The sequence below is a fragment of the Colossoma macropomum genome, unplaced genomic scaffold (assembly GCF_904425465.1).
Source record: "Colossoma macropomum unplaced genomic scaffold, Colossoma_macropomum, whole genome shotgun sequence".
In the NCBI taxonomy this organism is placed as follows: domain Eukaryota; kingdom Metazoa; phylum Chordata; class Actinopteri; order Characiformes; family Serrasalmidae; genus Colossoma; species Colossoma macropomum.
The window spans coordinates 36,161,177-36,173,376 of NW_023494804.1; the positions used below are offsets into that span (position 1 = coordinate 36,161,177).

Consider the following 12,200-nt stretch of genomic DNA (forward strand, 5'->3'; position numbering starts at 1 on the left):
TTGAAAATGAAAAAAAGACCGCCTGCTATTGTTGCTGTGGGGGAAAAACATATCTAAAAATGAGTCGGAGCACCGAAACAGCATCACTGCTCCGCTTTTAAACTCAGCGGGAAAAAAGAAGACAAAAGCTAACTATAGGCTAAGCTAGGCTAACATGGATGTGGAGAGGAGCACGTTGTCATGGCAGCAGCGTCACGCGCTGCCTTGTTTTGGCGCGTGAATCTGTGAGCCTTCACTCAGATATAGCGACTCTGTGATGTTTCTCACATTGATGTCGCTGCTCCATTCCTGTAAATAGCAACACGGATTAAAAAACAAACTGAAGTAAGAGTTACAGACCGCCACGCTGAGGATAAAAGTGTTCATTAAGTTATGAATACAGACGGGTCTAACTGCAGAGCCGCGGTACCGGACTGTCTGACCCGTATATGACGTTATATAATGGTCGACAGGCTTTCTAGTCACCGTAGGCCGCGTTATATATGTTTCAGAAACCTTAAACACTAAGGCTGCGTCCCAAATGGCCCCCTGCATAACTGAGATATGTGGACTTCTACTATATGTCCTGAATTGTCCACATGCGCCTATCTCAAATGGCTCTTTGTTAGACATATTATGCACTGTTTGGGTGCTGGAGTTATTATGTTAAGACCTACACAGTACACTGCATAGGGAGCAAGGAGCCGTTTGCAATTCAGCCTTAGTGACCATGAAACAAAAAAGTCTGTTGTGCTGTCCAGCTGGAGAGTCAGGCTGCGTGAACGTTTGGCTAATCAGAAATGATTTACATCTGTACAGGCATAACAGCAGCCCGCAGCACAGAAATACACTGTGACATTACAACACCGGCTCACACTGCCATGGAAGTGTGGGAGGCGTGGACGTGCAAAGCGGCCACGCACAGAGGCCCTCGGAAGGTGGCACGCTTGTGGTAGAAGAGACATTTATCATTAGAATTAAGTTGTTAGTTTAATGAGTTGCTGTTGTTTTGCTTGTGTTTTACTGTATTGGGCTGTGGGGTAATAGTGCCAGTATTAGGGCCCAACAAAGTGAAGATATATGGTTAGATGTAACCTGCCTGCTTCCTGGCTGTAGCTAGCATTGAGAGGTGGTTCTCTCTTGCTGCCTGTTCAATAAAAGAGCATTCATATTTAAAGTGCAATGTTTTCTGCATCGTCATCTTGCTAACACTACAATACTTTAGAACTGAAAGAACTATAAATGTTACCATAAATATAAATAGTTTCTCTGTTGGTTTCTCTCATCTAATAAGAGTAACACAGCAGATGTTCAGTCCACCGTTTACTGCCATGGTTGTGAGAGCCGAAAGTGCGGCTGCAGTTTCTAAACAGAGGTGCAGAGAGCTAAAGTGCGGAGGCTAAACTCGCCAAGCTGCGGCTCTGCAGATGGATACTACTGCATGAACAGGGGAGTCCTATTCTGTGGCGTCTTTCACGGTCATCGCATTCAAAAGTACTCAATACAGAACATACAAGCAAGGTTAGATTTATGACTGGTAAGTTCTCAGCTGGAAGGTCAAAATAACTCAGAATATTAAGTGAAAGGCCTGAATTTAAGGGCCTCTCTTTCTGTTCCTACATGCAACACAATGTGGCAGTGCCTAAATATGCACTTCTATGGAAGCCACTTAAATTACTTCATTTGCTATCCAGTGTCAAACAGGAGGATATTTCCTTTTTGAGTCTTTGCTCCTGTTGTTTTCTCATGATAGGCTCAGACTATGATTTCTCTAAAGCTGCTTTGTAACGACAGCCGCCTGTAAAACGCCCTGTGGCATTTGAACTGAATTGCATTTAACTAGGTAACAAGTGGCAGTGCCATGTCAAGGACTGAGACTCTCTGAGATTTTAATGTGGATATATTACCCTACAGAAATTCTCTCATTGAACATCTTAATAAACACATCTGGTGACAAAGTATCACAAACTAGGAAAATTTTTACAATTTTTTTGAAAGATGCCACCACTTTGAGACTGTTTACACTCTGCAGCGGCAATTATTTTTCGATGCCTGAATCAAACGTTAACACAGCCTCAATGCATGTGTTGTGTTTTTTTTTTGAGTGTGTGGGAAAAGTAAAAATGGATCCATACATGGAATCTGGCCAAAGAATATCCAGACAGAATCTGGACATGAAACACATGTTAATGCAAGGCGTAAAGAAGTACTTTCACTCCTGGATCATGTAGGCCTGGTGATTGTACACCCAGTGTCTTTGTGCTTGTGTTCGTGTGTGTATTATTCTATTACATATATATGTAATAGAATTACACATATAATAGTGTGCACTACTCTATACTCTAATACATGAGACTATAGGCCAACTATATTATCACAGGAGGATATATCCATGAGAAAAATATCAGAAAAAAATGCAGAGGAAAAGGATATCCTCCTACACTTCAGGAGAACTAATTGCTCGATGACTCACTGCACTGCCGTGGTACTAATCTCAGTCATGTCATTTTAATGAAAAACAGACAGCGAACATACTTAGACGAATAAGAACTGGTAAATAAAAAAAATGAATAAATAAAATTAAATATAGATGACTTCCACTCTTTTGCCAGTCTAGATCTTACATGGACATGCCTATTCACAATAGACACATTATTGGGTGAGTTCAATTTAATCTTATCAGGAGATCTTTAGAACAAGCGACTAGAACACTGAATAGATTTTACAATTAACACGTTAGCATTTACCAGACTCTCTCAGTTTAAAGTAAAGGTTCTTTCAAAGAGTGTAATTATTGGCTTAAGTGAGATTTGATGAACTCACTGATTATTAACACATTATTTGATGAACTTTTTGTTGATTATAACTAGAAATGTTGATGCTGACTACTTCTCTTCATTCTCAATAAAATGTGGAACTGTTTAAATCAGCATTCCCTGGTCCTGGGCCTGGAGTGGCCCTGGACTACTTTTAATGCTCATGAACACTTAATTCAACTCATCAGCTATTCGCCAAACCATTATTGATCTAAATATCTGGTGGATTTACGTGTCCCTTTGACAAAAAATATTTTTTATGAATGTAAATTACCATCATATCTGTTCTGTCACCATCCTCTAAGAGCAGGAAGTACACATGCATTCTCTATTATAATTCAGTGGTATTTAGTGGTATTTGTACACTAGTTACTTGATTGTTCACACTTCAAGGTTCTGATTTGTTGACCCCACTAAAAGTAAAAAGCGACAGAAACTAATAGTAATTGTGGGCCATATAGCGCCTTGTTACTTGAGTGTAACTGACCTAGAAAAATCTCCTTATGCTGAATCAAATTTCCACCACATTCACCCTTGAATATGAGAAAACATTACATTTAGGCTGTACAGTATGTATATACAGTGCTGTACAGTGCTGCAGTATTTGCCTTCTTCCTAATGTCATATATTTTTGCATATTTATCTCAAATGTTTCAGATCATCAAGCTACTTTTAAAATTAGACAAAGATTACCCAAGCAAACACAAAATGTTTTACAAAAAAGTTTTAAATGATGATTCCATTTTTTATTTTGAAGGAAAAATTCTGTTCAGCCCTGTTTGGCTCTATTTGGAACAAGTTATTGCCCCCTTAGCTACTAAATCAACCAGTTTACCAAAATCAATCCACTACTGGGTTCAGTTTCACTAGCCACACCCAGGCATGATTACTGCCATACCTACTGAATCTAAACATCGCTTAAATAGAAACTGTCTGGCAATGTGAAGCAGACTAGAAGGTCTCATAAAGCAACACATGATGCCACATTCTAAAAAGATTCAAAGACAGATGCATAATAAAGTCTACCAGTCTGGAAAGGGTTACAAAACCATTACTAAGGCTCTGGGACTCCAGCGAACCACAGTGAGAGCCATTGTCCACAAATGGAGAAAGCTTGGAACAGTGGTGAACCTTTTCAGGAGTGGCCGGCCCACCAAAATTCACATTTTCGCATCGAAAACTCATCCAGGTCACAAAGAATCCAGACAAACATCTAAAGAACTGCAGACCTCACCTGCCTCAGTTAAGATCAATGTACACTGGAGATTCCACTGGGCAAAAATGGCATCCATGGGAGAGCTGCAAGGCACAAACCACTGCTGACCAAAAAGAGCACAAAGGCTCGTCTTGCATTTGCCATCTAGATGACCTCCAAGACATTTGGGTTAATATCCTTGGACTAATAAGTCAAACGTGGAACTTTTTGCAAAAAAAATACATCTAGTGTAAAGCTAACACCACATTCCACCATAGGTACATCATGACAACAATCAAACATGGTGGTGGTAGTATGGTGGTGTGGGGCTGCTTTGCTTCTGCAGGACATGGATGACTTGTCATAATTGATGGAACCATGAATTCTGCTCTCTATCAGAAAATCCTGAAGGAGACTGTCCACTCATCAGTTTGTGACCTAAAGCTCAAGGACAGTCGGGTTATGCAACTGGACAATTATCCAAAGCACACAAACGAGTCCACCTATGAATGGCTCAAAAGAAACAAAATGAAGGTTGACTTGAATCCCACTGAGATGCTGTAGCAAGACCTTAAAAGGGCACTTCGTGCTTGAAAACCCTCCAATGAAGCCGAAAATAATTCTCCAAAGAAGAGTGGGCCAGAATTTTTCCACAGTGATATAAAAGACCCATTTTAAGTTATAGCAAACATCTGATTGCACTTGTTACTGCAAAGGATGGCACAACCAGTCATTAGGTTTAGGGGGGCAATTACTTTGTCTTTGCCTTCAATAAATGGAATGATCATTTAAAAACTGCATGTTATGTTTACTCGTGTTGTCTTTATCTTATATTAAAATTAGTTGGATGATCTGAAATATTTTAATGCAACAAATTAGCAAAAACAGAAGAAATCTGGTGAGGGGCAAATATTTTTTCACAGCACTGCATACTTAGCCTAAACTGCAGTCATATACACTCACTGGCCACAAGGTAGGCACACCTACCTTGTCTACTTTGCAGTTCTACAAGTATAGATTGTAGTCCATTTATTTCTCTGTATAATTTGTAAGCCTTTCATTACTCCGTTCATCAGTGGTCAGGACCCCCAGAGGACCACCACAGAGAGGGTATTATTTGGATGGTGGGTCATTCTGGTAGTGGCAAGTTAGCATGTGTTGCACTAATACAAGAGGATCAGTTACAGCAGTGTTGCTGGAGTCTGAATGCTGCATTCATGACAACTGGGAGCTTGGAATTTTGCAACTCGGAATCTGCTACTTCCCACTCAAAAGCTTTCACGCAACTTTAGCTTAAGTCTGAGAAAACATGAAGGCTTACAGCAAGTTAGAGCTTGTTTGGCTGCTGTGTGTGTATAAAAAAGCTCTTAAAAAGTGTTTACATTTAAATTAAGGATTTGTTTGGTTAGTGCTTAATTTATTTAAAAAGTGGATGTAAGATATCAAAATCCACCATTAATATAATGCAGAGAAAATGATATGAAAGTGTGCAGTTTGCGCAAAAATACTGCACAGAATGTTCAACATTCCAGTTTTTCTCTTGATATAATGCACAAATAACAAATAATACACAAACAGAAACTCAAACGTCTGGTTAAAAAGCTTAAAACATGCTATTACCTTATTATTATTATTATTATTATTATTATTATTATGCTATTCCAAGTTATTATTGTTTCGAATTACAAGTTGCAAGGATGTAGGATTTTTCCGACTTGGACGTCAGAAACTGCGCAGTTCTCACTTGGTCAAGAACACAGCATTAAACACTGTGTACACTTACTATCCACTCCATTAGACACACCTACCTATTTGGTCTACCTTGTAGCTGTAATGTCAGAAAAAATAGCTCATCTGTTGCTGCACAATGTGTTGGTCCTCTAGTCCTTCATCAGCGGTCACAGGACGCTGCCCACAGGATGCTGTTGGCTGGACATTTTTGGTTAGTGGACAATTTTTTTGTCCAGCATTGACACTAAGGTGCTTAAAACCCCAGCAGCACTGCTGTGTGTGATCTACAGAGTCACTGCAGTGCAGTGTGCTGCAGAGAATGATCCAACACCCAAATAATACCTGCTCTGTGGTGGTCCTGACCGCTAATGAACAGGATAAAATGAAGTTAACAAATTATGTAGAGGAACAATGAACTACAATCTGCACCTGTGTGAGTGAACGTCGAAACAACGCAGGTGTACCTGATAACAATGTGGACACACTAAGCTATAAGTTGACAATGTATGCAAACTTAGCCTATACAATAAGCTATATATACACACAATAACAGTATAGCTGGAAATCATGACGGCTGATAGGTAATGCAGACAGACACGTGCGGTTAGCACACTTCAAGTGCGCTGAGCTGCTCTGCAATGCTGCGTGGGCAGAGTCTGAAAAATGCAGTAGCATTGGGCATATTAGCCTTCACACTCCAGTGATGGGAATGGGAATTGGCTGTGACTAATGCTGAGAGAAAACAGTAAAAAATAACAATAAAGACGACGAAAAAGAAAACTTTGTTTTGTAATTTTTAAAATTTCATTATGCAGTAAGGGCATCTGAGATGCATTACCACAGAGAAACTGGTGCCATAAGGAAGGGGGAGATACTGGTCGCTAGTGAAAATAAAACATGGTAATAGGTCTGTATCATTTTAGAAACTGAGAACATCCACGATATAAACCTAGAGAACTTAGACCGCTTTCTCCGCCCACACTGTTATACGTTTACCTGTGCGCCCGCAGGAGATGTGGAGTAAATGGAGCATATTTAGTGAGGAGTTCACTGTGGCCCTTGCTAGCGCTACACTCCGCCGAGGCTTTTCTGATGTGCACCATATGGTAGCTCTCTCCGTTTTTAAGACTCTGTTTGTCCACTGGGGACCCGTGATAATCAGGTCTCGGTCACAGCAAAAAGACTTCACAGAGAATGTCAAAATATGTCTTATACTGTAGGGAATATGGGGGTGGGATACAATAGCACAGCAAGGGTAAAATTTTCCTTTCTTTTTTTTTTCTTTTTATTACAGTGAAGATCGCTAATTGGAGCTGTCACATCAAACACTAAGTAATGAAAGATGTTGGCTCTGATGCCTTCAGCACATTGGTGGGACACTGAGTTAATTTTGAGACGCCTGTAGTTCAGCTAGAGCTCTGGGCCGTCAAGTGTAGTGACGATATGCGAGACGCAGTGGACATGAATGAACGACTAAATGCTTTTTACTGTAACAGAGACTGTAGATCGTGAAGCTTTGGTCAAATACAGGCTAAGTGTTGGAACAAAATTCTGACAGCTGATAAGACACTCAACTTTAGGCCTTGGATAATGAATAGATTGCAAGAGATAAGTTTAACCTAATTCAGTTTCAAGTCTTCTAAGCTGCTGGGCCAAGTCACAGTGGCAACTTTGTCCTTATCTTTTGGCAGGAGAGCTACATGGCTGAGTTCACAGCACGTTACAAGGCTTAAAGCAATGTATCACCGAAAAATCTGGTGCCCCCCGAATCAGGGTTGTAAGGAAAATTTTGTAAGTAAAACTCTCCTGATTGCAGAGACGCCTTTTCAGTAGGCAAACTGTAAAATCCCAAATCGTTTACATAGAAGCGGACAAGTACTGTACATCATGAGTGTTTTCAATCTTCCAGTAAGATCAAAGGTAAGGTGGGCTTTCATGGTTGGAATGGAGGAGGGATTAGTGGCTGCAGATCTTCATGGATGTAAATGACAAACAAAATGCAAACATCAAGTTTAGCTTATTTTGCTACCAGGATCGCATTAATAAAATACTTTTGCCTGTATATAGTAAAACGTTGTTCTTATCAGTGCAGCGCTCAACACTTCAAGTAAGTTTTTCGTTATGTTATCTATAATTAGCGAGCCAGAAGTTTGGCTATTTTTAGCTAGCCACTCAGCTATCACTGCTTAGCAACAGGGAGAACTACAGCCTAACACCTTACATTACAAATCTCAAAGGCCAGGAGACTTTTTTCTCTTTTTCTGTTGAGAATCAGTTTCATTCCCACACATTTCAATTATTATTTTTATTAAAACATACAACCAAATTCCTATCAGTGTACAATGAAACTGCTCACAACTATGTTTTTGTTTTTTTTTTGTTTTTTTTTTTACATGAATATACTTGTGAATGTTTAAATCAAGATACTTTGACTTTTACTCAGTCACTTTGACTCAAGTATACTTTTAGCTTTGTACTTCTACTTTTAATTAAATAAGATTTTGACATAGTACCTACACTTTCACTTAAACATTGGTACTACCCCAGCAGCTTCAAGCTTTAAGGCAAGCTTCTATTAGTTGTTAGTTGCATTAGCCTACATTAGTGCAAAATCTAAGCAGCAAATCCTCCCTGGATGATCTACATTTGGGCTAAGAAGATAATGTGTAAATTAGATGTTTGTACAAATTGTTTCTTTAAATCAAATGTGTCCTCATATCTGTTTTAACCTGACTGGATGGCCATTTGCTGAACTTTAGTCTGAATATTTGACACAACAGGATCAACTGAGGTTCCCCAATGTGGTTTCCATGGTTGGTGCTCTTGGAACATCCAGGATGTTAAGTTTAACTTTTAATGTTCAAAACACTCAACCAAAATTGTGTTTTCAACTCTCGCAGGAAAACAGTAATTAAGTGTAAGAACCCCTTAGAGAGAGACAATGTGTGTCTCCACGTGTCTGTGAAAACAGTAGTTATATTTTAGGAGAGAACACCAAGTGGCTTATGATTGGAATGCAGCAGTGCACCTCCCAGTGTATACACACATACACATGCACAGAGGCCCTTCCACAAGCTCTGCTTCCTTCTCTCTCTGTGTACTCTCAGTTTCTCTCTCCAACACACACACACACACACACACACACACACACACGGATGAGTGATGGCTCAGATCTCTATCACGCCAAGCAGAAGAATCTGAGCAGTGTGAAACAAAAGCTGTTAGGTGAGAGCGGATGGGCACTTCAGAGAGGAAGTGACCATCACTTTGGCCAGCGAAAGAAAATAAATGATGCTGCTGGTCTCCTCTCTGTCTGTAATAAGTTTCTGCTTTCTGACCCCGTCAAGCAGGTCACAGGTGCGTTAGTCTGACATGCATATGGCTCTGCCTGGCCAAGAAGAGTCTGTCCAATGCTGGTGGCATTCTAACCAAATTTAAGCTGACGTGCCTCTAGAGCAGACAGCTGTGATTTGATATGCATAGACAGTTGATTTCATTTCTAGAGACATCTTCAGATTTTATAAGTAAATCCTTCCAGGAAACACATACAAACTAAAATTCATAGTGACGTTTGATGAGGTAGGTGATACGGCAAAGATATAACACAGTGTTTCCTACACTCGAGCAACCCCTCCAAACATATTTACAGTCTTTCAAGTATATTTTGTCCCATTAACAATTTCAAAAATATCTGATATTGTTATGAATAAACAAGCGCACATTTTGCATAACATCAGATGTAATATCAGCTGTGGTTCAGTGCTGCATGCTCAGCCTCCTTTTTTATTATTATTATTCCAAACCATACATGCCTTATTTGAGGACCCAATGAAGTAAAACGAATACCGACATGAGCTTGAATAGCCTATTTGCATACATCAGATTACCAACCCCAACCCTCTAACCCATCATGATACAACCAGTTGCAAAAGATTGGGCACCCCTGGTTAGATTACATGTTTTGTTGATTTTCTAAGAGGGAAAAAAAAAAATGAATACATTCTCTGCAGGGAACAAATGAATATGGCATTGTATGCATATTTCAGTGCACAATTTCTTTTTAGTTGCTGAGATTAACTTATTGAAATGAAATAAAAATATAAAATGTGCCATAACTTCTTCACTGGCCACATGTTATGTTTTATTTTCTTTCCCAAAATTTTTAATTCAGCAAATAAACAGTAATTTGTTTACAAATATGTGCAGAAGTGTGTTCCCTGTAGAGGATGTGCTAACGACTTAGAAAAATCAACAAAACATGCAATTTGACTGGGAGTATTCAAACTTTTGCATATGACTATATGAATCACAAGTTTTGTTTTTCTGAGGTTTGTGAAGAAGCTGCAATGGACAAAATGCACCAAGAAAATAGTAGCATTACATTTATAGAAGGCTATTAAAAAAGGACAATGAGTTTTTTGTTTTTTTTTTTTTGCTAAAATAACTTAAAGAAGAGACAGAATAAAAAACAAAAACAAACAAACAAAATTGATCATACATGAACAGCTACATGTTACTAAGCAGGCTATGCAGTTACTATACACTGGCTCTTGCTGTTTACAGGCTCAACATAACCTATAAGTCTTATTGAAAAACATCTATTCATATTTTCTGTGATGTGATTTACCAAGAAGCAAAAAGAGAAGACAACGAAATGAAATTCAGATAGAAAGAGAAAACACTAAAAAGTAGTCAAGGAAAACAACCTCACACACAAAAGCTTAATTACAGTAAAAAAGACCCAAAAAATACAGAGAGGGAGAGGGAGAGGGAGAGGGAGAGAGAGAGAGAGAGAGAGAGAGAGAGAGAGAGAGAGAGAGAGAATTGAGCGAGAGGTGTGTGTGTGTGGACAAAGACTTGGACAAAGCAGTTATACGTTCATGCAAATTTGATGTAAATTAGACAAATTATGCATACAATTTCTGAATTGTCATTACATAGCAAACCTATTATAATGGAGACTTGGATTACCTCAGAAACATAACTAACCCAGTGTCATTGGTTATGTTCACGCAGATCCCTCATGAACATCCTAATGACATCTGCAACAGTCACTCTCAGTCAAGCCCAAGGCCCCATAGGGCCTTTCACCCAGTCCTATAATGATGAAAATACACAGTTCCTTCACCACAGGCCACGCAGCCATGACTGGTAGGATTTCTTCTTTGAGACAGGCCTAAATAAATCCTAATCTCACATGATTCTCAAGGAACAATCACTCTTAATGTGCCATAATGTCCATGAAGAGAGCAAACATACCATAGGCCTACTGTATAGAAATACATGCTCCCAAGTGTCTGACATATATTCTTAAGAAATACACTCTGCATTAAATGATTACAGATCCCAATACTTGAGATAATTCCAAACCCGTCAATCTAAATATATCTTTTTTTATTAGAGACGCTCTGGAATTTTTGGGCCAATATTTTTTATGAACATATTTCTCAATAGTCACGCTTACATGCAGCCTAACCATCCATTAATAATCTGACTAATAGCTCCATAAGACAGAATACCTCCATGCATACACCTCAATCAGAACAGAATAGTCCGATTGAGGCCATTTGGAATACAATTTCTACCCAATTAAACAAGGTGGGTAATCCTGTAAATAATCCATTAAATAGAACAATAATGGCCATGTAAACGCCTGTATCAGAAACTGGTCTGCAGAGGAGACAAAGTTTATGTTTTGATCTTTAAAAGACGGCGGTGGGACAGGCGTCCAGCTTATGTGTCTCAGAACACGACATCTTCCTCTCATCCTTCTTTAATAAAGAGTTGTGAAGTACATTTTCCTGAGTGTGACATCATTTTAAAGCAAGTAAAAACACAAGCGAACCAACTGAAAACTCATCTTACTCTGACTGAACTCACGTGATGCTCGTTGTCATGGTAACATCTACACTAAGTGGTACTCCACACGTGCATCATTTTGGATCGGGTTACTTGTAGTGAGCATGTAGCTGGAGATTTTTCATCAGATTGTTGAGCAGAGTGAGCACAGAAACACCTCAGTCTTAATCTATAATCGGAATGTATCCAATCAGATTGGCAAAAATCTTTGCATGTAAATACAGCCAACGGCGATATTGAAGCTGACACAAACATTTGTGTTGTAGAACTACTTACAATACCTGTGATATACTCAGGAAAGAGTCCTGGAATGTAATTTTTTTAATGATAACACACCATCATATTGTCCACCCCTGGAGAGAAGCACATGTGAACTACTCAGGAACATGCAGTTGAGTATAAGAAGGGATTGTAAGTCTTTACACATGAATGCTACTTAAGGTACGCGTTTTAAAGTCACAAGAGATTTGAGATGTGAATAATTAGTCTAATAACAAACCCTTGGATTATGGCTTTGTGTAAGCCATTATGTACATTCATTGAAGACTAAAGAATTCCAATCAAACCTAGTTGCATTAGCATTCCTGTGTTGCTGGAACTCCTAGGCTTTGGAAAAGAGT

The 12,200-nt window shown here is 39.1% G+C and overlaps 1 protein-coding gene across 3 annotated transcripts in view; it reads right to left on the reverse strand.

Moving 5' to 3' along the window:
- The window catches only part of ntm (neurotrimin), a 405,658-nt gene that overhangs the window by 117,788 nt on the left and 275,670 nt on the right, over window positions 1-12,200 (reverse strand). The gene's annotated exons all lie outside the window — the stretch shown is intronic.